Source organism: Ambystoma mexicanum, chromosome 6p (assembly GCF_040938575.1).
Source record: "Ambystoma mexicanum isolate Mex_15411 chromosome 6p, UKY_AmexF1_1, whole genome shotgun sequence".
NCBI classification, from domain to species: domain Eukaryota; kingdom Metazoa; phylum Chordata; class Amphibia; order Caudata; family Ambystomatidae; genus Ambystoma; species Ambystoma mexicanum.
Genome location: NC_090935.1, coordinates 807,022,145 through 807,048,875, shown reverse-complemented (window position 1 = coordinate 807,048,875; position 26,731 = coordinate 807,022,145).

The following is a 26,731-nucleotide window of genomic DNA, read 5'->3' as shown; positions in this document are numbered from 1 at the left end:
ACTGCTGGGGGTGGGGGTGGTGGTAGACAGTGGTGGGGGCCTGGTGGAGGGTGCCCCTGGTGGCTGGGGGGTGGGGGTGGTGGGAGACATGAGTGGGGGCCTGGTGGAGGGTGCCCCTGGTGGCTGGGGGTGGGGGTTCAGGGAGACATGAGTGGGGGCCTGGTGGAGGCTGCCCCTGCACTGCTGGGGGTGGGGTGCAGGGAGACATGAGTTGGACATGAGTTGGGGCCTGGTGGAGGCTGCCCCTGCACTGCTGGGGGGTGGGGGTGATAGGGGACATGAGTGGGGGCCTGGTGGAGGCTGCTACTGGTGGCTGGGGGGTGGGGATGGTGGGAGACATGAGTGGGGGCCTGGTGGAGGGTGCCCCTGGTGGCTGGGGGGTGGGGGTGATAGGGGACATGAGTGGGGGCCTGGTGGAGGCTGCCCCTGCACTGCTGGGGGGTGGGGGTGGTGGGAGACATGAGTGGGGGCCTGGTGGAGGGTGCCCCTGGTGGCTGGGGGGTGGGGGTGGTGGGAGATTTGAATGGCGGCCTGGTGGAGGCTGCCCCTGCACTGCTGGGGGGTGGGGGTGGTGGGAGACATGAGTGGGGGCCTGGTGGAGGGTGCCCCTGGTGGCTGGGGGTGGGGGTGCAGGGAGACATGAGTGGGGGCCTGGTGGAGGGGGCCCCTGGTGGCTGGAGGGTGGGGGTGCAGGGAGACATGACTTGGACATGAGTGGGGGCCTGGTGGAGGCTGCCCCTGCACTGCTGGGGGGTGGGGGTGATAGGGGACATGAGTGGGGGCCTGGTGGAGGCTGCCCCTGCACGGTGGGGGTGGTGGGAGACATGAGTGGGGGCCTGGTGGAGGGTGCCCCTGGTGGCTGGGGGTTGGGGTGATAGGGGAAATGAGTGGGGGCCTGGTGGAGGCTGCCCCTGCACTGCTGGGGGGTGGGGGTGGTGGTAGACATGGGTGGGGGCCTGGTGGAGGCTGCCCCTGGTGGCTGGGGGGTGGGGGTGATGGGAGACATGGGTGGGGGCCTTGTGTAGGGTGCCCCTGGTGGCTGGGAGGTGGGGGTGCAGGGAGACATGAGTGGGGGCCTGGTGGAGGCTGCCCCTGCACTGCTGGGGGGTGGGGGTGCAGGGAGACATGAGTTGGACATGAGTGGGGGCCTGGTAGAGGCTGCCCCTGCACTGCTGGGGGGTGGGGGTGATAGGAGACATGAGTGGGGGCCTGGTGGAGGCTGCCCCTGGTGGCTGGGGGGTGGGGGTGCAGGGGGACATGAGTGGGGGGCTGGTGGAGGCTGCCCCTGTACTGCTGGGGGGTGGGGGTGCAGGGGGACATGAGTGGGGGCCTGGTGTAGGCTGCCCCTGCACTGCTGGGGGGTGGGGGTGCAGGGAGACATGAGTGGGGGCCTGGTGGAGGCTGCCCCTGGTGGCTGGGGGGTGGGGGTGGTGAGAGACATGAGTGGGGGCCTGGTGGAGGCTGCCCCTGCACTGCTGGGGGGTGGGGGTGATGGGAGACATGAGTGGGGGCCTGGTGGAGGCTGCCCCTGCACTGCTGGGGGGTGGGGGTGGTGGGAGACATGAGTGGGGTCCTTGTGGAGGCTGCCCCTGCACTGCTGGGGGGTGGGGGGAGTGGGAGACATGAGTGGGGGCCTGGTGGAGGGCGCCTCTGGTGGCTGGGGGGTGGGAGTGCAGGGAGACATGAGTGGGGGCCTGGTGGAGGGTGCCCCTGGTGGCTGGGGGGTGGAGGTGCAGGGAGACATGAGTGGGGGCCTGGTGGAGGCTGCCCCTGCACTGCTGGGGGGTGGGGGTGCAGGGAGACATGAGTTGGACATGAGTGGGGGCCTGCTGGAGGCTGCCCCTGCAATGCTGGGGGGTGGGGGTGATAGGGGACATGAGTGGGGGCCTGGTGGAGGCTGCCCCTGGGGGGTGAGGGTGCAGGGGGACATGAGTGGGGGCCTGGTGGAGGCTGCCCCTGTGTTAGGCGGAAACCTGTGCAGTTCCCTCTAGGACCACTGCAAAAGATTTAGGACTACAGGTGTTTGGCAGTAAACCCACTTGGTAGCACTCTGTACCACACAGATTCACTTGGTAGCTGTGGCTGAGCAGTCAGACTTCCCTCAAGAAGAGTTTGGCAGTATGTGGAGTATACAATATAGGGCAATTCTACACAGTAAGACAAGCAAACACGCAACAAGGCTTTGGTGTAAAGATATAAAGGTATTTATTTATAACGACACATCTATAGAAAACACTCTGACACTAATACGGCAAAACGACTTCAAGCACAATACTATACGAAGAAACAGATCAATCCCCCTAACAATAGTTCGACAAGTCTAGGTTTAGCAGCATCACTTATTTGCAGACAGAGGTGTATGTTTTAACCTAGATGGCACTCTAGTATTCGTTAGGTATGGAGAGAAAAAGTAAGACAGGTTATGAAGTCAGCTCGGTACCACTACTTTACGGACAAATCCAAGGCAAGTAAGGCAGGGTCTACTGTAGATCACAAAGTTCAGAGGCCAGGCCCACTCGAAGAGAGGCAAGGCGATATGTCCCAAAAGTGTCTCAGTGGAAATGCGCTTCGAGTCTTTATCGCAAAGTGTTATGGAAAGTTTGGAACCAGTTCAGAACCACACGTTAAAGAAAGCTTGAAGGCGACCCAATGGAAAGGCGAGGATTAAGACACCTCACTCGATCCGGCAGAAAGGGAAGCCAGGCGGACACGGTACCTTGTTTGTGGAGAGACAGCTCCGGCGGTGGCAGTTGTTCCTGGTGGTGGATGCACGTCGGGTCTTTGCCAAGAGTAGAGATGATCTCGTCGTCGAAGAAAAGTGAAGTCCGGTGCACCACCAGGGAAGAGACCAGCCGCGGAGTGCTCCATCACAAGGCACCACCTTTTGGTCGTGTTGGCGGTACAGGGGTAGTGGCTATCCGGTTGCCGAGGTGCTCTGCACGGGCAATTCGACCACTGTGTCCTGGAGCGAAGAAAAAGCAAAGGGGACTGGTTGTTCCCACCAGTCAGGGGAAGAGACTCTCCGGCAGGGAGATCTCCTCTGTCATTGGGAAGTGGTGAGTCGGTTCCGCAGGGCTCCACCGGAGGTGTCGTCGTGCAGGTCGGCTCAGCGTTACCCTCATTGGATTCTTAGGTCCTGTGGTGACTTCTGAAGATCCAGTCCCAAAAGCCCTGCTTTTATGCAGAAAACCCCCATTCATTCAGCCTAGCTGTCAATCAACACACGCTAAGTGGTGAGCGGGGAGGCTCACCACTTGGGCCAATCACACCAGAGTGCGACTGGAGTTGGCAAGGCAACTCGGTCCAGGGTGCCTAAACCCCCTCCCACACCCCTGTGGTAACCCAGACAGAATGGCACCACTTTGGAGGGTCTCTCTACAGAAGCCCGCCAAAAGTGGAACAAAGGGCTCAACCTTTGGTTTAGGAGTCACAGAGACGAACACGGACGCCATTTTAAAAACCGAGTTCTGGCAGAAAATACCATCCGGTAAACTTATTTAAGATAAGTAAACTGATGGTATGTTAGAGATTAACGAGGAAAAAGTATCAATCTCCAACAATGGGAAGAATCCCATAGGGTTATGTTCGGGGTCGAACATAACAAGTAGTTTCCACTGCCACCAGCCAAAACTCTACGAGGGGGGACAGGACAGTGCCCCCTCAAGTAACAGACCTAGGAGTAATCAAATTACCCCTACTAGCACGTCCACAATAAGATGGTGTGTACTACTTCTGTTAGTAAATTTAGGTCTAGTAAAGCCAATGGTGACTTTACATGCCCGGGGAGACAGTAGTCAGTCCCCGGGTATGGAGTCTATGGTGGAGGTCCGCTAGGACGCCCCAGTGTTACGGCACGTAGGGTGCGGTGTAACACACATAGCAAAACATATGGCACCCTATGGACTAAAAGACCCCATAGCCCATAGAACATTGACATTCAAAGAAATTACACACATTCATGTCCAAGAGTGGGAGGAAAAGAGTCTCACTCTTGGCAGGATGGAAAAAAACAAACTCCAGAAATCCAGCAAAGCTGCTGGGGGACTCACTCGGTTAGGAAATTCAGCCTAAACAGAGAATTCTCCCTAACACTCGCCCCCCCCCAGACTAAGGGACAGGAGGATTTAATCCACTCCTGGATGAATCTCATACCTCTAGTCGATGACATACATCCTAGAGAGACCATCAGCATTTTGGTGGTGACATCCTGACCTGTGCTCAATGGTGAAATCAAACCCTTGCAGGCAGATCGACCATCTCAATAGTTTGGGGTTTTCCCCTTTCATTTGCATTAACCATCTCAAGGGTTGGTGGTCAGTCTGAATGACAAAAGTAGAACCATACAAGTACGGCCTAAACTTCTTCAGAGCCCACACGATAGCAAAGCACTCTCTTTCGATTGTTGCCCACCTTGTTTCAGGATCCTTCAGCTTGCGGCTGATGAAACAAACGGGGTGCTCCCTACCTTTCCCATCCAGTTGACTGAGCACGGCACCTATCCCTACATTTGAAGCATCTGTCTGCACAATGAAGTGTTGGCGGTAATCAGGAGCTCTGAGTACTGGGGCTTGGCAAAGAGCCTTTTTCAGGTTTTCAAAAGCCTGTTTGCACTCCTCGTTCCATCTAACCTTTTTAAGAAATTTGGGCGAGGAGATGACATTCAGTGGAGAAGCTATGGCCCCATAGTTCTCTATGAAATTCCTGTAATACCCAGTGAGGCCTAGGAAGGCTCTCACTTGTGTTTGAGTAGTAGGTGTTGTCCAATTTTGCACAGCTGCAATCTTACTGAGCAAAGGCCTTATTTTTCCACCTCCTACCTCATGTCCAAGATAGACGACCTTACTCTGTCCAATTTGGCATTTACTCGCCTTTATGGTCAGATTGGCTTGTCCAAGAGCCTGCAAAACATCTCTCAGGTGGGTTACATGTTCTTCCCAGGAATTGCTGAACACTGCGATGTCATCCAAGTATGCCATGCAGAAGTCCTCCATCCCGTTCAGAACCTGGTTTACCATCCGTTGAAATGTAGCAGGTGCATTCTTCAATCCGAAAGGCATTACCTTAAACTGGTATAAGCCAACGGGGGTAGAAAATGCAGTTTTCTCCTTGGCATGGTCTGTCAGGGCTATTTGCCAATAGCCTGACGTCAAGTCAAATGTGCTGAGGAACTTGGCGGCGCCAAGTTTATCCACCAACTCATCTGTTCTTGGCAAAGGGTGGGCATCAGTCTTGGTGACTGCATTAAGAGCTCTATAATCCACGCAGAATCTAAGCTCTTTAGATCCGGCCTTTGGTACTAACACAACAGGGCTAGACCATGGACTAGTAGAGGGCTCTATTACCCTGAGATCAAGCATCTTGCTGACCTCCCCTTTAATGTGGGTTTGTACGTGTTCTGACATTCGGTATCCTCTGCTTTTGACTGGCAGACAGTCACCAGTGAGTATGTCATGCTGGCCCCAAGGGGTCAAGCCTGGTGAAAGCGAGAACAGAGAGGCAAACTGATTCAACATGGATTTGCACTCTTCTTGTTGCTCGGGTGTCAGATTGGAGGAGAGATTTACTTGTTCAATTTGTTCGTCTAAAGGTAAGCCTCTGAGAAGCAATGCTCCTACATCAGGTCATGAGACATACGCTTTGAGTCGGTTGGTGTGGAAGACTGTCGGAGCCTCCTTGGGATTGCCCAAGTCCACCAGATAGTTAACCTCTCCGAGTTTACCCACAACTCTGAAGGGACCCATCCATTTGTCTTGCAAGGCCCTCTGCCTTGTTGGGATCATAATGAGAACGAGCTGGTCTTGAGCGAACTCAACCATGTTAGCCTTTTGATCATGCCAGTGCTTGATCAATGCTTGTCCAGCTTTCAAGTTATCGCTTGCTTCTGTCAAGTGTGACATTCTCCTCCGGAGACCTATCACGTAGTCAGTCACTCTGACTGGCTTGGGGGAAGGAGCACTCTCCAACCCCTCCTTAATCAGGGCCTATGGACCTCTGACGGGATGACCATAGAGAAGTTCGAAGGGAGAATAACCTACTCCCTCCTGAGGGACTTCTCAATAAGTAAAGAGAAGGCATGGCAGTAGAAGGTCCCACTTACGCTTAAGGGGTTCCTCTAAAGCACCTATCATGCTCTTCATGGTTCGGTTGAACCGTTCTACCAACCCATTGGTTTGTGGGTGGTAAGCTGTTGAGAACTTGTAAGTAACTCCACAGATTTTCCACATGGCTTTCATGTAGTGGGACATAAAGTTTGACCCCCTGTCAGAGATTACTTCCTTAGGAAACCCGACCCTAGTAAAAATACCAAGGAGGGCCTTAGCCACAGCCGGAGCTGTAACAGTCCTCATAGGAATTGCCTCAGGATACCTAGTAGCATGGTCTACTACACCAAGTATAAACCTGTTGCCTGAGGAGGTTGGAGGATATCATAAATCGACTCCAACATAAAACGATTCTTCATACCCTCATAAGTGTTCACTTTGTAACCCTTAATCCATCCCTCTAAGTTTTTCAACCCTTCACTCACCCAGGTAGCCCAAGGGGTACCATCATGCTTTTTGAGGGTTCTAAACCTCTTAAGATACTGGGAAGGGGTCTTCCCAAATCTAGCGATCAAAGCTAGTGTTAGGGAGAATTCTCTGTTTAGGCTGAATTTCCTAACCTAGTGAGTCCCCCAGCAGCTTTGCTGGATTTCGGGAGTTTGTTTTTTTCCATCCTGCCAAGAGTGAGACTCTTTTTCCCCCACTCTTGGACATGTATGTGTGTAATTTCTTTGAATGTCGATGTGTTCTATGGGCTATGGGGTCTTTTACCCCATAGGGCCTCATATGTTTTTCTATGTGTGGTACACCGCACGCTACGTGCCGTAGCACTGGGGCGTCCTTGCGGACCCCCACCATAGACTCCATACCCGGGGACTGACTACTGTCTCCCCGGGCATGTAAAGTCACCATTGGCTTTACTAGACCTAAATTTACTAACAGAACTAGTACAAACCATCTTATTGTGGACGTACTAGTAGGGGTAATTCGATTACTCCTGGATCTGTTACTCGAGGGGGCACTGTCCCGTCCCCCCTCGTCGAGTTTTGGCTGGTGGCAGTGGAAACTACTTGTTATGTTCGACCCCGAACATGACCCTCTGGGATTCGTCCCATTGTTGGAGATTGATACTTTTTCTCGTTTATCTCTAACGTATCACTGATCCACTTATCTTAAATAAGTTTTTTTCGGATGGGATTTTCTGCCAGAACTCGGTTTGTAAAATGGCGTCTGTGTTCGTCTCTGTGACTCCTAAACCAAAGGTCGATCCCTTTGTTCCACTTTTTGCGGGCTCTGCACAGAGACCCTCCAAAGTGGTGCCATTCTGTCTGGGTTACCACAGGGGTGTGGGAGGGGGTTTAGGCACCCTGGACCGAGTTGCCTTGCCAACTCCGGTCGCACTCTGGAGTGATTGGCCCAAGTGGTGAGCCTCCCCACTCACCACTTAGCATGTGTTGATTGACAGCTAGGCTGAATGAATGGGGGTTCTCTGCATAAAAGCAGGGCTTTTGGGACGGGATCATCAGAAGTTGCCACAGGACCTAAGAATCCGACGAGGGTAACGCTGAGCCGACCTGCAACGACGACACCTCCGGTGGAGCCCTGCTGAGCCGACTCACCACTTCCCGACGACAGATGAGATCTCCCTGCCGGAGAGTCTCTTCCCCTGACTGGTGGGAACAACCAGTCCCCTTTGCTTTTTATTCGCCTCAGGACGCAGTGGTCGAATTGCCCGTGCAGCGCACCTCAGCAACCGGATAGCCACCACCCATGTATGGCGACCAAAAGGTGGTGCCTTGTGACGGAGCACTCCGCGGCTGGTCTCTTCCCTGGTGGTGCACCGGACTTCACTTTTCTTCGACGACGAGATCACCTCTACTCTTGGCAAAGACCCGACGTGCATCCACCACCAGGAACAACTGCCCCCACCGGAGCTGCCCTCCACAACAAGGTACCGTGTCCGCCTGGCTTCCCTTTTGATCGGTTCGAGTGAGGTGTCTTAATCCTCTCCTTTCCGTTGGGTCGCCTCCAAGCTTTTCTCATTTATTGTTCTGAACTGGTTCAATCTGCCGATAACAATTTGCTACAAAGACTGGAATGCATCTCCACTAGAGACTTTTTGGGACATATTGCCTTGCCTCTCTCCGAGTGGGCCTGGCCTCTGAACTTTACGATCTATTGTGATTCTTGCCTTCCTGCCTTGCATTTTACCCGTGAAGTATTGAACTGTGTTGATTTCGTAACCTGCCTATCTTTTTCTCTCCCGTCCTAACTAATATTAGAGTGCCATCTAGGTTGAGGTATACACCTCTGTCTGTAAATAAGTGGTGCCGGTAGAGCCTAGACTTGTCGAAATATTGCTAGGGGGATTGATCGTTTCTTTTTCGTAGAGTAATTGTGTTTGATTTATTTGCCGTGAAAGTGCCATAGTGTTTTTGATAGATGTTTCGTTATAAATAAATACCTTAATATCTTTACACTAAGCCTCAATGCGTGTTTGCTTGTCTTGCTGTGAAGAATTGCCCTATTTTGTATACTCCACTGCTCAACTCTTCTTGAGGGAAGTCTGACTGCTCAGCCACAGCTACCAAGTGAATCTGTGTGGTACAGACTGCTACCAAGTGGGTTCACCGCCAAACACCTGTAGTCCTAAATATTTTGCAGTGGTCCCAGAGGGAACTGCACAGGTTTACGCCTAACAGCTATTTTCACACTTTTGTAATCCGTCTTATCCGCCTCCTCCAACTCCATTACCACATCAGTCGCAACAGGGGGGAGCCTAGAGAACAGCCAGGGAAGTAAATCATTCCCGGTGATGTCCTGGAGCCCATGATTGTACTTAAACAGTTTTAACCAATCCAACACATCCAATCTCGGTTCATACATACCCACTAATTCCTTCGGCATCCGGGGTCTTTTGGGACTGGAGCTCCTAGAGGAACCAGAGGAGAGAGAAGCACTTTCTACAGACAACTTTTTCATCTCTAACTCGTGATTAAGTTCTATTTGCCTGAGTCTTAACTCAGCTTGCTTCTGCTCAGCCTGGGCATTCATCCGTCTGAACTCGAGCTCTTGGTTTCGTTCAGATTGAGCCAAGAACCGTTTGTATTCTAATTCGAGCTTCATTTTTTCAAGTTCAAAATAAGCAGGGTTACATGTGGGACCTGGTATGGGCCCCGTAGGTACAGCTGGTAAGGCAGGTAGAGGAGCAGGGGAGACAGTTTCGTTAACCTCTCCTTCCTCGTCAGCCTCTTCATCGCTATCGTCAGAATTACGATTTAGATCAACACCATCACTGTTATCTACATCTGCTGGAGAAGTTGGTTCCTCTGAACCAGTACCCAGACTTTGGTTTTCCATCAATCTTCGCTATAAGTTCTAACTTCTTGCCTCTTACAGAAAGATTCTCTTGCCTACAGAGAGCTCGTAAACTCTCAGTATTTTCACCGGACAAGGATTCTTGACTGTAAGCTTCCATAGTAGACATGTTTTTGAAAGTTGCTTTTTAGTGCTAAGCTTTGTGGTTAGTTATCCTAAAGTGTCGAAAAGCACTCTAAACTGTATACTCGATACAATTCCCACCGCTGTACACCAATGTTAGGTGGAAACCTGTGCAGTTCCCTCTGGGACCACTGCAAAAGATTTAGGACTACAGGTGTTTGGCAGTAAACCCACTTGGTAGCAGTCTGTACCACACAGATTCACTCGGTAGCTGTGGCTGAGCAGTCAGACTTCCCTCAAGAAGAGTTTGGCAGTATGTGGAGTATACATTATAGGGCAATTCTACACAGTAAGACAAGCAAACACGCAACAAGGCTTCGGTGTAAAGATATAAAGGTATTTATTTATAACGACACATCTATAGAAAACACGCTGGCACTAATACAGCAAAACGACTTCAAGCACAATACTATACGAAGAAACAGATCAATCCCCCTAACAATAGTTCGACAAGTCTAGGTTTACCGGCATCACTTATTTGCAGACAGAGGTGTATGCTTTAACCTAGATGGCACTCTAGTATTCGTTAGGTATGGAGAGAAAAAGTAAGACAGGTTATGAAGTCAACTCGGTACCAATACTTTACGGACAAATGCAAGGCAAGTAAGGCAGGGTCTACTGTAGATCACAAAGTTCAGAGGCCAGGCCCACTCGAAGAGAGGCAAGGCGATATGTCCCAAAAGTGTCTCAGTGGAAATGCGCTTCGAGTTTTTATCGCAAAGTGTTATGGAAAGTTTGGAACCAGTTCAGAACCACACGTTAAAGAAAGCTTGGAGGCGACCCAATGGAAAGGCGAGGATTAGGACACCTCACTCGATCCGGCAGAAAGGGAAGCCAGGCGGACACGGTACCTTGTTTGTGGAGAGACAGCTCCGGCGGGGGCAGTTGTTCCTGGTGGTGGATGCACGTTGGGTCTTTGCCAAGAGTAGAGATGATCTCGTTGTCGAAGAAAAGTGAAGTCTGGTGCACCACCAGGGAAGAGACCAGCCGCGGAGTCCTCCGTCACAAGGCACCACCTTTTGGTCGCGGTACAGGGGTAGTGGCTATCCGGTTGCCGAGGTGCTCTGCACGGGCAATTCGACCACTGCGTCCTGGAGCAAAGAAAAAGCAAAGGGGACTGGTTGTTCCCACCAGTCAGGGGAAGAGACTCTCCGGCAGGGAGATCTCCTCTGTCGTCGGGAAGTGGTGAGTCGGTTCCGCAGGGCTCCACAGGGTCGTGCAGGTTGGCTCAGCGTTACCCTCGTCGGATTCTTAGGTCCTGTGGCGACCTCTGAAGATCCAGTCCCAAAAGCCCTGCTTTTATTCAGAAAACCCCCATTCATTCAGCCTAGCTGTCAATCAACACAAGCTAAGTGGTGAGCGGGGAGGCTCACCACTTGGGCCAATCACACCAGAGTGTGACCGGAGTTGGCAAGGCAACTCGGTCCAGGGTGCCTAAACCCCCTCCCACACCCCTATGATAACCCAGACAGAATGGCACCACTTTGGAGGGTCTCTGTACAGAATCCCGCCAAAAGTGGAACAAAGGGCTCAACCTTTGGTTTAGGAGTCACAGAGACGAACACAGACGCCATTTTAAAAACCGAGTTCTGGCAGAAAATACCATCCGGTAAACTTATTTAAGATAAGTAAACTAATGGTATGTTAGAGATTAACGAGGAAAAAGTATTAATCTCCAACAATGGGAAGAATCCCATAGGGTTCTGTCCCCGGGTATGGAGTCTATGGTGGAGGTCCGCTAGGACGCCCCAGTGTTACGGCACGTAGGGTGCGGTGTAACACACATAGCAAAACATATGAGACCCTATGGAGTAAAAGACCCCATAGCCCATAGAACACATTGACATTCAAAGGAATTACACACATTCATGTCCAAGAGTGGGAGGAAAAGAGTCTCACTCTTGGCAGGATGGAAAAAAACAAACTCCAGAAATCCAGCAAAGCTGCTGGGGGACTCACTAGGTTAGGAAATTCAGCCTAAACAAAGAATTCTCCCTAACACCCTGCACTGCTGGGGGGCGGGGGTGCAGGGGGACATGAGTGGGGGCCTGGTGTAGGCTGCCCATGCACTGCTGGGGGGTGGGGCTGCATGGAGACATGAGTGGGGGCCTGGTGGAGGCTGCCCCTGGTGGGTGGGGGGTGGGGGTGGTGGGAGACATGAGTGGGGGCCTGGTGGAGGCTGCCCCTGCACTGCTGGGGGTGGGGGTGCTGGGAGACATGGGTGGGGGCCTGGTGGAGGTTGCCCCAGCACTGCTGGCGGATGGGGGTGATGGGAGACATGAGTGGGGGCCTGGTGGAAGCTGCCCCTGGTGGCTGGGGAGGTGGGGGTGGTGGGAGACATGAGTGGGGGCCTGGTGGAGGCTGCCCCTGCACTGCTGGGGGTGGGGGTGCTGGGAGACATGGGTGGGGGCCTGGTGGAGGCTGCCCCTGGTGGCTGGGGTGTGGGGGTGCAGGGAGACATGAGTTGGACATGTTTGGGGGCCTGGTGGAGGGTGCCCCTGCACTGCTGGGGTATGGGGGTGCTGGGAGACATGTGTTGGTGATCAGTAGTGCAAGGTGACATGTGGGTTGGCTGGTGGGCATGGCCATGGTGGATGGGTTGCCTGTGGGACATGAGCAGGGGTGCAGGGTAGTCCCCTGTGGTGTGGGCTGCCTGCAGGGGCCGTGGAGGGTGTAGAGGGAACACCTGGGTGGACCCACATGGCCAAATCACGTGTACCATTCCCCGGCACCACCGAAATACACGTACCCTGCTGAAATCGCGTGTGAATCTTCCCGTGCCCCTCGGAATACACGTACCCAGGCCAATAGCGTGTGGAACTTCCCGCGCACCCGAAGTACACGTACCCAGGACAATTGTGTGTGGAACTTCACGCGCATCCCGAAGTACACGTACCCAGAACAATCGCGTGTGGAACTTCCCGCGCACCCCGTAGTACATGTACCCAGGCTAATCGCGTGTGGAACTTCCCGCGCACCCCGAAGTACACGTAGCCAGGCCAATCGCATGTGGAACTTCCCGCGCACCCAGGAACACACGCACACGCTATTTTTCACACAGCGGGTGTCCGTGTTTGTCGGTACCCCTTTGCACCTCATTTGTCCTAGAGGGCCACTGTATGGCCCATTCATCATGGCTGTATATGGGTGCTTTTTGTTAGCGCACATTTTGGCGCACATTTTTTTCAGTCGCAGGGGCGCTACCGCCTGCTTTCTTGTGGCGTACTTGTTTTGCCCTGTGCGCCTCTTTGACCGTGCGCTGGTTTGCCCTATTCGATTCCATGAATACGGGTTGTAGGCGAGCGTGTGGGCGTTCCGCGCACTTGCCTCCTGTACTTCCCCCGTGACGCCCATATTTTCACGCGTTGTTCCCCATTCCGAGTGTTACGCCCCGTGTTCCGTCTACTTTTGTGATGCGCGCCTCGCTATGTGCGATTTCGCAGTGACCGTGGCGCACGCTGTTGGATGACCTGTGCGCCGGCGTGCGCGTCACACATTTGTAGCGCACATCCAATATTTTTCTCGCGCACGGGCTTCCATGAATCGATGTGCGCTGATTTGCCTGCAATTTTCGCACTTGCACTGCGATTTTCGCACTTTTACTGCGATTCGCACGTTTTGGCACCTCTGCGCGGGAATTTTCGGTGCACATTATTTCCATGAATCGACCCCTTAATTTATATGAGAGCATCATAATTCAAACAGTGCACCGATTTCAAGCAATAATACGCCTTCAACCAAAAACTGCAAAATTACCTCCCTCTGAATTAGTAAAAGGTATTCGTTGAAAAGTAGTGTATTTACCATTAGATCTAAAAGAAAATGTGCACACTCTAGGAGTGCAACGTCCAATGCAGCAATTTTTAATTATCTTGGTAAATGGAGTACCTACAAAAGACAAAATAATTTGGCAACAACTGGAAGATTTACGTAAAGTTAGAAAAGCCCTGCAATATCTTAAAGAGAATGATGAATATCACAAAGAAATTAATATTGAAGACAACTTGAAAGATACAACTGAAATAATTCAAGAGACACAAGAAGCTGGTCAATTTGAGCTCCTAGATCCTGCAACAATATCAAACACTTTAGACCATTATACAATTTGTCCATTGCACTCTAATGACACCATAGAAGATGCACTGGAAACGTACCAAATGCGTCAAACAAAAGGAACACCAATCAGCATATGAGAAAAAAAGTATAGAAGCACGTGCTTTTCCTCTACTCTTTCCTACTGACAAAGGAGGAAGATACGATGATAGACCTATTCAAATATCAGCATCAGAATATTGCTCATTACGAATGTATTCTGAAGATCCCAGATTTCGACAAAATGTGGAATACATATTCCACCTACTCTTTGAAAGTGAACTAGCAACTTTATGTTACGGAGTTGCACACATATTAAAATCAGGATCACCTTTCAAAATATGACAGCTACACAATTATTACAAAAAGTTCAACAAAAAGATGAGGTTTTACAAGCAAATCTTACAAATCTATTAGCAAATATGCGTGGTACTAAAGAGTACTGGTTTCAACGTCATGGAGATGTACGTTGTATGATCAGAAACCTTGGCCCACACACTTGGTTTGTTACATTAAGTTGTGCAGAATATGCTTGGGAAGATTTACATGCTTTCCTACGCATATCAAATGAAAACAAAACAAACATAGATATACTAACACCTGGAGAACTTTGTTCACAGGATCCTGTTAATGTTTCAAGATATTTTCACCATCGCTTCATTGCAATGCTACATTTCATTTGTAACAAAACTGTTCCTCCCCTTGGAGAAGTGAAACACTTCTTTTGGAGAAAATAATACCAAGTCAGAGGAGCACCACATGACCACATGCTTTTATGGATTAAAGATGCTCCTAAATTTGGTCAAGACAGTGATGCCACTGTTTTACAGTTTATTGAAAAATATGTCACTTGTGAAATTCCATCAGAACCCGCAAATTGTGATCTTCATGCAAAAATTTTACAATTCCAATGACACAAATGTGGCAAATATTTTCGTCGCAAATACAAAAACAAAGGGAAATACTACACCAAATGCCGATTTGGTTTCCCTAGACGAGTTACAAATACAGGTCAAGTGAACAACCTCATGTCTTCAGTTAGACATAGTGTTAAAGGTAAGCCACCTAAAAATACATATTGCATAAAAAGAAAAGAAGAAGAAAAATATATCAATGATTACAATGCAATCATTGCCCACTTATGGAATGCAAACATAGACATGCAGTACATTGCAGACAATTCTACTGCAGTTGCACGATATGTCACAGCATACTTAACCAAATCAGAAAAGACAGAGCTCCAAGACCTCTGGAATGACCTGTCATCAGATAAAACAGTGTCTCAGAAATTATACAGCTTGGGCATAAAAATGCTGTCCCATAGAGAATGTGGATCCTATGAAGCAGCTGATTGATTAACTGGTACTGCATTGTATGGTAAATCTGCAAATATAGTATGGCCAAGTCTTGGTCCAGCTAAATCTAGAAAAAGAGTTCTAAAATCATACGAAGATTTAGAAACAATAGCCAAACATGATCCCAACAGCCAAGACATTTTAAAAAACAATTTATTGGACACATACTACCCAAACAGGAGTACCACTTTGGAAACCATGAGTCTATACCACATAGCCCAAAACTACACATACAAAAATAATATAAAACCTGATGAACAAAACCGTAAATACAAAGTGACCAACTGTGAAGGCAGCTTAGCAAAACTCACCAAACCAAATTTAATTAATCATATCAAATTGTCATTAAAGACTCCTCAACATAAAGAAGTATATTACATGTCCCTGCTACAACTCTTTAAACCATGGAGAAAAGAAGAAGAAATACTAGATAACTATGACTCATATGAAGACGCTTTCAAAGCAAATGAAAGCAGTATAACTGATGTAAACTTTGCACAGTACAAAACAATGTTGCACAACTAACAGCAACACGAAGAAGAACCCCAGGACCAACTAGATAAGGAAACTCCTGACAGTATTCAACCTTCTGTCACAGGAAGCCAAGAACCACTGGGAGACCCACTAATAACAAATGAGGCAGATTTAGCTATGATAGAATTAGAAAACACCATGTGTCAGTTTGAAGAAAAAGAAGACTTAACTATACTACAATGAAAGCTAAACAATGAGCAATGTAGCATTTTTCAAGAAGTAACAAAAGAAATTGCACATGGTGTACAACATGAAAACAAAGAATGCACCTGTCAAAATTACAAACCTATACAATTGTATGTCAGTGGTGAAGTTGGTTCTGGCAAAACATTCCTAATCAAAATCATCAGTAAGTTCCTTCAACAATTGACAAACAACAAACTGTCAGCTGTTGTCACTGCCCCCACAGGTTTAGCTGCCTACAACATAGGTGGTGTCACTTTACACCGATTACTACTCCTGCCAGTAGAACACCAAAACAAATTAGATTATTACAAACTTTCTGCAGAAGCTGCAATGGAACTATGCAGAGTATTGAAACAAATGAAAATGCTACTAATAGATGAAGTGAGCATGGTGTCCAACCTAATATTGGCTTTGATTCACCTCAGATTACAAGAAGTACTCAAAACAAACTATGAAGAGCTCTTTGCAGGAAAACACATTATTGTTTTCGGAGATCTTCTTCAATTGACACCAGTAAAAGGTGAGACTATTTTTAAAACATTGGGACACAAACTCTGCCGTAAAACTGTTGGCAGCATTGGAAATGTCAACCTTTGGCAACATTTCCAATACAGAGAATTAACAGAAAACATGCGCCAATCTGCAGATCTCACTTATGCCAACATCTTAAAAAGTATCAGAGTTGGTATACTTTCGAAAGAAGCAGAAGCAATATTGAAAACCCGGCACATTCATGCACTCTATGGTGATAATGCATGGTCTACAGATGTTATGGAACAATTAGCCCACAAAAATGTCAATTGTATGGCCTTAATGCCAACTCTTGCAAGCTGTTTCAAATTCAATTAAATAATGTTAAGTAAAGAAATGCAACCAATAATGGAAATTAGTGCCACAGACAAACTAGATGTACATGGAGTGACACTACCCATGTGTGACCAAGCCACAACAAGACTAAATAGTTTAGAAAAATCAATCTCAAACACAGCAGGCTTGGAAAAGATATTAAAATTATCCTTAAATTGCAGAGTAATGCTGAAACGTAACCTTGACGTGGACCAAGGACTAGTTAATGGAGCACTGGGTACAGTTGTTGGATTTCAAACATACCCATGTGACAACAAAATTCAGTTTGTCAATATTCTCTTTGACAAACTTTCAGAAGTAAAAAGAATAGGATGCTCAACAGCTCGATTCCTTCTCTTCAACGACATGTATGTACGCAGAGAACAATTTTCTCTAACTCTTGCATACGCAGTCACCATTCATATATCACAAGGTCTTACCCTAGACAAAGCAATGATAGACATTGGTAACACAGTCTTTAAAGAAGGCATGTGCTTCGTAGCACTATCACGCTTACGTACACTTGAGGGTCTATTTCTAATCAGCTTTGATGTAAGTAAAATAAACGCTGATATTCCTTGCATTTTAGAATACAATAGACTTCGTTCACTATACACTCCCCATATAAACACATATTCTGTTCCACAAAAGGTAAAACTTTATAAAAGAAAAATAAATCAAACAGAAAAGCAACAGGATGTCACTGCAAATCCTCCAAAGAGAGTAAAAGAAAGTAATACTTCATCAAGTGCCAGAAGCAAAAAAGAATCAATTAGGGAAAGTAAACCAGGTACTTCTTCAAAGAAGGAAGACACACTCCAAAAAAAAACCAGTCAGATACAGAACTACCTGGTCCATTTAAACTCTCAAATATAGTTGGTGTAAGTTGCTACGCAAATGTAGCAATGAATATTCTATTTCAAGTACCATCAATTGTTGAGAACATTTACTTACACAGTACAGACCCATTGTGTTTGCAAATGTTAGTACTTCACAGAAATGCAGCAAACAATCCTCACAACACGTATACAGGGTAATTCATAGAATTTCACACAAAAGTGGCGCACGCGGCTGGCGCACAGTGTCCCCGTGCGATACACTGCGCCAGCCACGTGCAATAAAATCCATTTCATCGCACAGCGTATTCATGGATTTTAGCCTCCAAAACCAGCCATGACGCAGAGTGGCGCAGCGACCCTGCAGCAGCACCAGTTACGCCCCCAAGAACGCCCTCGTGCAAGGAAAAGCCATCAAAATTCCCAATTCAGCGCAAAGGGCTGCGCTAACCCTGGACCAGTTCACAGGGCTGCCAAACAGCAAACGGCAAGCGGGGAACGTGTATTTCAGTGGTTCGCAGGAAGTTTCACACACGATTGTCCTGGGTACGTGTACATCAGGGGTGCGCGTGAAGTAACACATGCGATTCCATCAGGGCACGTGTATTCCAGGGGTGCACGGGAAGTATCACACGCAAAATCAGCAGGGTACGTGTATTTCAGGGGTGCGCGGGAAGTATCACACGCGATTCCATCAGGGTACGTGTATTCCAAGGTGCGCGGGAAGTTCCACACGCGATTGCCCTGGGCACGTGTATTTCCGGGTGCGCGGGAAGTAACACACGCGATTGTCCATGGTGCGTGTATTTCGGGTTGCGCGTGAAGTTTCACACGCGATTTCAGCAGGGTACGTGTATTCCAAGGTGCAAGGGAAATTCCACACGCGAATCCATCAGCCTACATGTATTCCGGGGGTGCCGGGCAGTCCTACACGTGTATCGGCCGTGTGTGTCCTCCCAGCTGTTCACTCGACACCCTCCATGGCCCCTGCAGGAGGCCCACACCACAGGGGACTACCCTGCACATGTCCCGCAGGCAGCCCATCCACCATGCCCATGCCCCCAGCCAACCCACATGTCACCTTGCACTACTGCCCACCAACGCATGTCCCCCTGCACCCCCACCCCCAGCATCCATGGGCACCCTCCACCAGGCCCCCACTCATGTCCCCCTGCACCCCCACCCCCCAGCACTGTGGGGCACACTCCACCAGGCCCCCACTCATGTCCCCCTGCACCCCCACCCCCCAGCACTGTGGGGCACTCTCCACCAGGCCCCCACTCATGTCCCCCTGCACCCCCACCCCCCAGCACTGTGGGGCACCCTCCACCAGGCCCCCACTCATGTCTCCCAGCACCCCCACCCCCCAGCACTGTGCGGCACCCTCCACCAGTCCCCCACTCATGTCCAACTCATGTCCCTCTGCACCCCTACACCCCAGCACTGTGGGGCACCCTCCACCAGGCCCCCACTCATGTCCCCCTGCACCCCCACCCCCCACCAGTCAGGGGCACCTGCCAGCAGGCCCCCACACATGTCCCCCAGCCAACATGTCATCACAATCTAGATCCCTGGGCCTTATGGGCAGCCTCCAAATGCCAAACACCAACCCAAGTATTGCATACACCCACTTAGAAATGGCAATTACATGATACAACCCCAATGGCAAGTTTGTAAATGAACACATGTCCCTCACATACACACAATGGGTGTCAGTGAATGTCAAAACCCATATCATGATATGCATGAAACCAATGAGATGATACTACACATTGAAGTTTGAAGAAAAAATATGTATTAAAAGCAACATACATTGAATCAAAACTAAACAAACGAAAATGGGAATTAAAAAATAGGAAGCAGCATGTCTGTAAAATAATGTAAAACCACAAATCATAATCCAAAATGAAAGGTGTCCAAAGTCACAGTTCACAAAAGTAAATCCAATGGAAAATTAAAATCGAAAACCATTGCTCTATGGGTAAATTATAAAAAAAAATAGAAAATCCAACAGTCAACTATATACAGATAAACAATCCAGGGTCCATGATCCCAACAGAAGAAACAAAACCTATCTAATAACACTACCTAATAAAAAAAAACTATATACAAAAATGTGGCCCATTGTCCAAAAGGTCCAAAAAAAAAGCAAAACCAAAGGAAACCTAACACTAACTACAGAACTATTTACAAGGGCAGCGGGCCAGTCCGACGGCTCACTTCGGGATGTTCCGGGCCAGGGCATCATCAAACTCCTGCTCAATGTCCCGGAGGCGGTCCTCCTCCTCGACATGTTCACTTCCAACTCCCTGCGGATTGCCTCGAGGCACTCGGCCTGCCTCAGGGCCCTCCGCATGGAGTTCTCCGCCCTGACCATCGTGAGCCGTGCCTCTTCCGCCCGCTGCTGCTCCGCATCTATGGCGTGGCCCAACCGCTGCCACATGGAAGACACTTCCCGTCCTGGGTCCTCCTGCCCTCCGGCCGATGACTGCCCCTCTGATGTCGAAGGCCCCGAGCCATCATGGCTCCCACCTCGTTGCTGCTGCTGCTGCTGTGCCTGTGCCCGTGCCCTGGCTCCTGCTGCCTGCACATCCTCCACCGGCTGGGGTGCAGTCGTTGATGTGGCCACCCCTGCTGGACGTCCGACTCCCGACTGCGGCAGGGATGTCTCCTCCACCAGCCTCGCCGCACCCTCAGAGGTAGCTCAACAGGGCACCCAGGTGACTAATGGGTGGGAAGATGGCACGGAGGACGACTGGCACATAGGGGGTTCAGTTGAGGAGGGGGTCTGAGCAAGCCCCATCAAACGGAGGAATCCGGCCTGGGTGACCTGTCCCAGTAGGCCGACGCGGTCAACGAGCCATTCGAGATGACATGCAGTCTCCTTATGAAAAGACTGCAGGTCACCTCGCATGGCCCGTTGACGGAACGTCACACCAGTCTCCCCGACGAGATCACAACCTGGGAGGGGAACCGGGCCTTGCGTCTCCGGCTGGCGGTGCGATCCCTGCCGCTGTGCTCCACAGCACCTTCTCCGCCCTCTTCATCAGTTGATGCTGCAGACAGGGAGAAATAAAACACAGGCATCAGGGCACTGTACAATGGACACATACACACATGACAGTTGTACATGAGTGGCATTGGCAAACCTCAGACATGGCATCACAATCGCCAACACACATGTCATTTGAACTTGCACACATGAGCCATACCACAGCCATATCGCAACTGCCAGCCCCATCCATACACATACAACAGCATGAGCAGGCAAAGGTGAGCCAGACATCACATGCAACACAGGGAGTGTACTACACATGTACACACACCACCACACTTGCATGCATGTGTACACCTCTGCCAACTGTCGCAGTGTTCAGATCGGCATCCATGTCACATCTGCCAATCAGGCTTCCACATCCCGTTGTCACATGCATCCATGTTGCATCACTGTTGCACTTGTCAAATACACACACATGCACATGTACACAGTGCTGATACATGCAGCTGAAAAAAACATCCATGTGTGACATCACGAACATGCCTACTTACATACACATTCATCCAAACATGTGTGTCCACACAACTGCATTTGGCATGCAAGCCTACATACACAAGCACCATCCATGTGTCACACATGACAGCCCTCGCATGTGTTAGGCTCATGGCCCTGTACACCCCCACCCATACTTGGCCCCATACAAACACATGTGCAACCTGCACACTATTGGCACATCACCACACGCACAGCTTACAATCATGATGCATGTACACTTACCGCTTGACTCCAGACGGGTCTGCCTCTCAAGGACCTGGACGTGGAGCGCTGGGGATATGCGTTCCAGGACCCTCATCTGATCGTCCAACAAGTTGCCCCGGCGCCCCTTAGCATCGGCTGCCTTCAAGAGGCGCCGGGCCTTGTTGAGGGTCCTGGACCTGAAGTCCTCCCAGCACTTCTTGACATAATGGAATAGTCGGACTGCCACCCCCTCTGCGTTGATGGCAGTCACGATGTCCGTCCAGATCCGAGTCCATCCTTCCTTGTCGGCACGCAAACCTCCGAAGAGGGCATCATACTGCCCCAGGACTTGCTCCACCAGGACACCAACTTCGGTGTCAGTGAAGCTGGTGCCCCTCTGCCTCTCTGGCCGGGGGTTGTCAGTGGTGCCAGATGTTGCAGTGCCCGACATGACAACCCCAGAGGCAGGAGTGGGTGGGCAACTGGGTCCTGGGGCTGGGCTGTGGAGCGATGGAATCCCAGTCAGGAGTCTTCGGTTCCAGCAGGGGTGGTCACAGCAACAGCACCCCTGGCTGAGGTGCAGGCAGCAAATGGCAGGGCACGTGGGCAGCAGGCAATCAGGCAGCAGCAGATGGCAGGTGGGAGTGTGCTCAGGGCTCTGGGGGGCAGTAATTCGGCCTTCTGGGCAGAAGCGTGGTCTTCCGTGTGCTTATGCATGGTCAGCTTGATACGGAGTGATTTGGCACCTGAAAATGTAATTCGAGGAAAGGGCCTTAGCGCGTAAGCGCGTCAGCACACATACGTGAATTCATTGGTCCAACGGCCACCAGCGCGTATGCGCGTCTGTGACGTGCGTGCACGGGCGTTTCCCTGTACACGGGTGCATGTTACACATCCAATGACTGCACGTCAGAGTGTCAGCTCGTGTAATTGGAGGATGGGGCCTTAGCGCGTACATGCGGAAGTGACGCTGGACGTGTGGGCATGTTTAAAAGGTACGTGTAGAACGCCATTTCCTTGTACGTGCTTTTCGTGGAGAGCGAGTGGGTGAAATCTGTACTTCCCTTCGGTTCACACGCAATTTACTTCACGGCGTTCCAAGTTCGTACTCCCTGTTACCCCTGACAGCTTTTTGTCCTCTTGTGTTTTTCCTGGGCCTGTTTCCTCAAACAGCGTTCACTTCTCCTGTTGTCCTGTCTCCTCAGACAGCGTACAATTCTTCTTTTGGCGGGGGTGTTGCCAAAGCGCACACGTGCGTATTTTTCATGCGATTTTTCTTGGCAGATGGTGAGTCGCGCACGTATTTGACATCTGTGCTTGCCCCGTGTGTTGCCTACCCCTTCAGAGGTCAGTCTAGGCTGTGTGTGACACGCATACGTTCATTTTTGTGTTTCTGGGTTCCACAGCATAGTGCAGGTTTTTTTTTCCACGCACGTGGTCTAGGAGGGGTTGCGTGCACATTATCTCCCTTTTTCGGGGTGCCTGTGCGTTGCGTGACCCGTCATCTTCCCCCAGGGGTCACATACAGCCTTGCTAGAGCACTAGGGTACGAATTCCATCTAGTACCCTACCCCTTTGACCCCCAATTGTCCAGGACAATAGTTTACTGCAACTCCCAGACGCACAACAACATCAGTGCCATGGTTGGGAGGTGAGCACGCGGTAAGGGTGGCAAAGGTGGGCGAGCCACAAGAGGTGGCCGTGGTGGATACGGTAGGGGACGTGGCCAGGACTTGCAGGGTGCCCCTAGACCCCATGTGTGGGTGACCAGTCAGGGACACCCATGCCCCCCCCTGGTTGAGGGTAACGTGGCTGACACCATCCCTGCTCAGCCCTTGTTGGACCAGCCCATTGTGGCACCAGACCTGGCACTGGGTGACTCCATGGCTAACTTCCAGGTCAGCAGGTCTAGGCCAAGTGTGGCGGTGCACGTTGGTGTCACCGGCCCACGTGGATCAGGGGCAGCTATGTCATCTGCTGCCCGAGTAGGCAGGGTGGGGAGGCTGCAGGGGCAGCTGCGGCTCCATCCACCCCAGCTCTGAGTGTCCCAGCCAGGACAGTGTCGGTCCTAGTCCATCCTGCTGACGTTCCCCCTGACTACATCACACTTCAGCTAATGCCTGCACCAAGTCCCATGGTGAGTGTTCATTCCCACACTCCTAGTCCACAGTCCACCGGGGCTCCTGCCCCTAGTGTCCAGAGTGGCGTAGGACACTCAGCATCACCACCACCTTCCAAGCGGAAGAGGAAGAGTGCTCGTCCAGTACAGGCTGATGCCCCAGACACGGCTATACAGTCCGGCCCACCAAGGAAGCCCAGCTTCAATCAGGCCGAACTTGATGCACTTGTGGAGTATGTGTCCGCACAGGACAACGAAATGGTGATTACTGCAGGATGCAAGACCACACCTGCACAACGTCAGGCACACTGGCAGACCATTGCGGAACTCATAAGTACCCTTGGATTCCTGAGGCGCACAGCTAATGATTGCTACAAGCGCTGGAATGACCTTAAGCGCAGGGCAAAGAAAAAGATGGCCTCAAGTCATGCCGCAACTCTAGTGACTGGAGGTGGGTCTCCGGCAGAGGACATAGAACTCACTCCACATGAGCATGTTGCTGGGACCTACGTCACGGAGGAACAGATCCAAGGCGTGGGAGACCTGCCAGATTACGAGGCATTGTCCGGTGAGTGCACATGCATGTTTGTGTCATCCATGTGCATGGTGTGTGTGTGAGTGCTTCTGATTGAGTGCCAGGTGAGGGGGTGTGTGCCTGAGTGGTTTGGGTCACCCATGTGCTTCATCCAATACATTCTGCGTACCAGGATTTGGGTGTTGCAGTATCCCTTCTGGCAACAGCAGACATTCAGCCCAACCTCACGCAACTGTGCCCTTGAATTGTCATCTTGCCACAGCATAGTTGCATGTTATTCTGTGTTCATTCAGGCTGATTGTCTGCATTCCACCACTTTCACTAGGCATTTCTCAGTCCTATTGTCACATGTGTGAAATGGCTAGGGTACATGCCATCTGTGTGATGGCATGTGTCATGTATGTGTATTGGACATGCCAATCACAGGCCAATGTGTCTCAAACCCGACCGGGCACCAGTGAGGGACGTGGTGTGGTGGTGGGTGAGAACCCACACTTGCTGCAGGCCATCATCTCAAGGGGTGTCTCTGGGTGCACCTCCCCCAAGCTCTATTCAGCTCTATTCAGGTGTCGATTCGGATGATGAGACCTATGTGCCGTCGCAGGTAAGTGTTTCTGGGAGGGATTCTGTACTGTCCAACCCACCTGCACAAGGGGTAGAACCCTCAATGGGGATGTCAGTGTTGGTAGGTCCGCCTTTGGTGGTTACGGATGCAGGGTCACACTCCGCTACATCTGATCCTGTTCCTGGGCCAGCAGATCAGAGGGGGAATGCAGTCCTGCAGCCTCAGGCAGTGCCGGCACAGCAAGGCGCAGTTTGCCTTGCCCCAGACAGGTGTGGTACGCCACCTGGCAATACCGCATGGGAGCAATCCATATACAGTATGGCAAACCAACAGGCAGCATCAACTGAGATGATGGCTCAGGCCATGGATAGGGTGGCCACTTCCATTGTCCCCCAAGAAAGGCTAATTGAACAACTACAGAAGGCAACAGACTCCATTAGCCAGTCACACAGGGAGGACATGTTGGCGTCCAACAGGGACAGGCGGGCGGCACTGGAGACTCTGCGGGAAGCCATTTCTATTGAGTCCCAGGGCCACAGGGAAGCCCTGAGGCTGGAACTCCGTCAACTCAGGGCAACTCTGGTTGAGCTTGAGGCTTCAGCTAACACGAGGACAGAACAGCAGCTGGAGCGGCTCACACGTACGCTCTCAGCTGAGATGCAGGCAACTAGGGTGGAGGTCCGGGCATCCCGTGAGTTGTTGCATGGGGACCTCCGCACAATTATCCTCCAGAACCAGACCTTCCACAACCGCATGCTTGCTGCCATGGAGGACCAGACTAGGGTTTTGCGTGGGCTGCCTCCCATAGTGCCACCACCTCCTGATGCAGCTGCAGAGGGTGAGGAGAGAGACAGCAGCGATTCTCCCACAATAGGGTAGCCGTGTAGGCCATGAGCCCATGGAGGTGTTTTTTTTTTCGCAAGATCCACACAGTTGGGTCTTGGTGTGCACCCTGTCCTTGGACCTCCTGGGTGGCCTCCCCCACCCCCCCAGACCCATTCATGGCCATTTTTGATTTTTGTTTTGTTTTTATTTATTTTTTTGATTTTTGAATCTTGATTTTTTTGACAGTGTGTTGCCTTGTGTGGCTCCCGTGGGCATACGCTGTATTGTGGCTGGGCACATGCTGGCTTGTCCTGAATTTGGGTCAGATGCTTGAGTTTGTGTGACACACACCCCTCCTGCTTCCCGTTTCCATGGGCTTGCAAAGGGTGTGCCCAAGTGACATTGACGTACACGGTGACGTTGGACTCCCATTTGATGTGTGGGCAGTCTGTAGTCAATACTGTGTATACATTCCAAGTGCATATTGTTGTTGTATTGTACACTGAATGGTGTATTGATATGTGCCTCTGCATCTATCTCATCCTCCTAATTTGCAGGTCCATTTCTCATGTCTTCACAAGGCGGTCTACTTTGGAACTGGAGTCCATGTTGTAAGCAGTGCACCTACACTCTTGCGTGGCGCTAACACTGTATAGTTGGAAGTGTTCGAAGTGCTGGCATTATCAGGTAGTGAGGCTACCAATTTTTTAAGTCCGTACTGTCATGTTTATGGTAGGTTGGAGGTTGTGTAGGTGATTGGTATTATTGGTAAGTATTTGGTAATGCGTTTTGTAGGTCCTGCATTACTGTGAGCATTTCATGTGTGGCCAGTTTCCATTAGGGACAATGTAGTTGGTGACACTTGGGGCATGTTGTGGGGATTAATTTGTTTGCTCTCACATTGCATGACATGCCATGGTGTGTTGTGTGGCCGTGCCGGGGAGGGGTTGGGTGACATGGCACTGTTCTCATGTTGTATTTTGCAAGTGGGTATTCATTTTTGCTGCATGGAAGTGTGTCTTTTGATGACACTGCTTTGGTGGTGTTTGTGTAGGTAGGGATGCACACATTGTGATACTTCCAGATGAACAATCTCAGGCTGCTATGGTTCTGACAGTTGACTGTCCCTTAATTCATCAGAATTGTCAGATTGAGTCATCATTGATTGTCAGATGGTATGTGCCAGGGCTGTGTTCACTCCACAGGGGTGTGCTTTCTAAGTGAAGTAATTAGCCACCAGCTGCGTATGGGCTGCCTCACCCCGTGCCCTTTCCCCTCCCATGCGCAGCGGGCGTGCATGTGGTTGGGGATGTGGGGGCACCACCATGTCCACAGCCAGGCCCCGGCGTGTTGCAACATTGTGCAGGACACATGCTGCCACTATGATCCTGCACACTACTGGGGGAGCGTATAACAGCTGCCCACCAGAACGGTCAAGGGAGCGAAAGCGTGACTTGAGCACTCCAAATGTGCCCTCCACTATGCCCCGTGTTGCAATATGGGCTGTGTTGTATCTTACCTCGGGAGGCGTGATGGGGTTCCGAATTGGCGTCATCATGT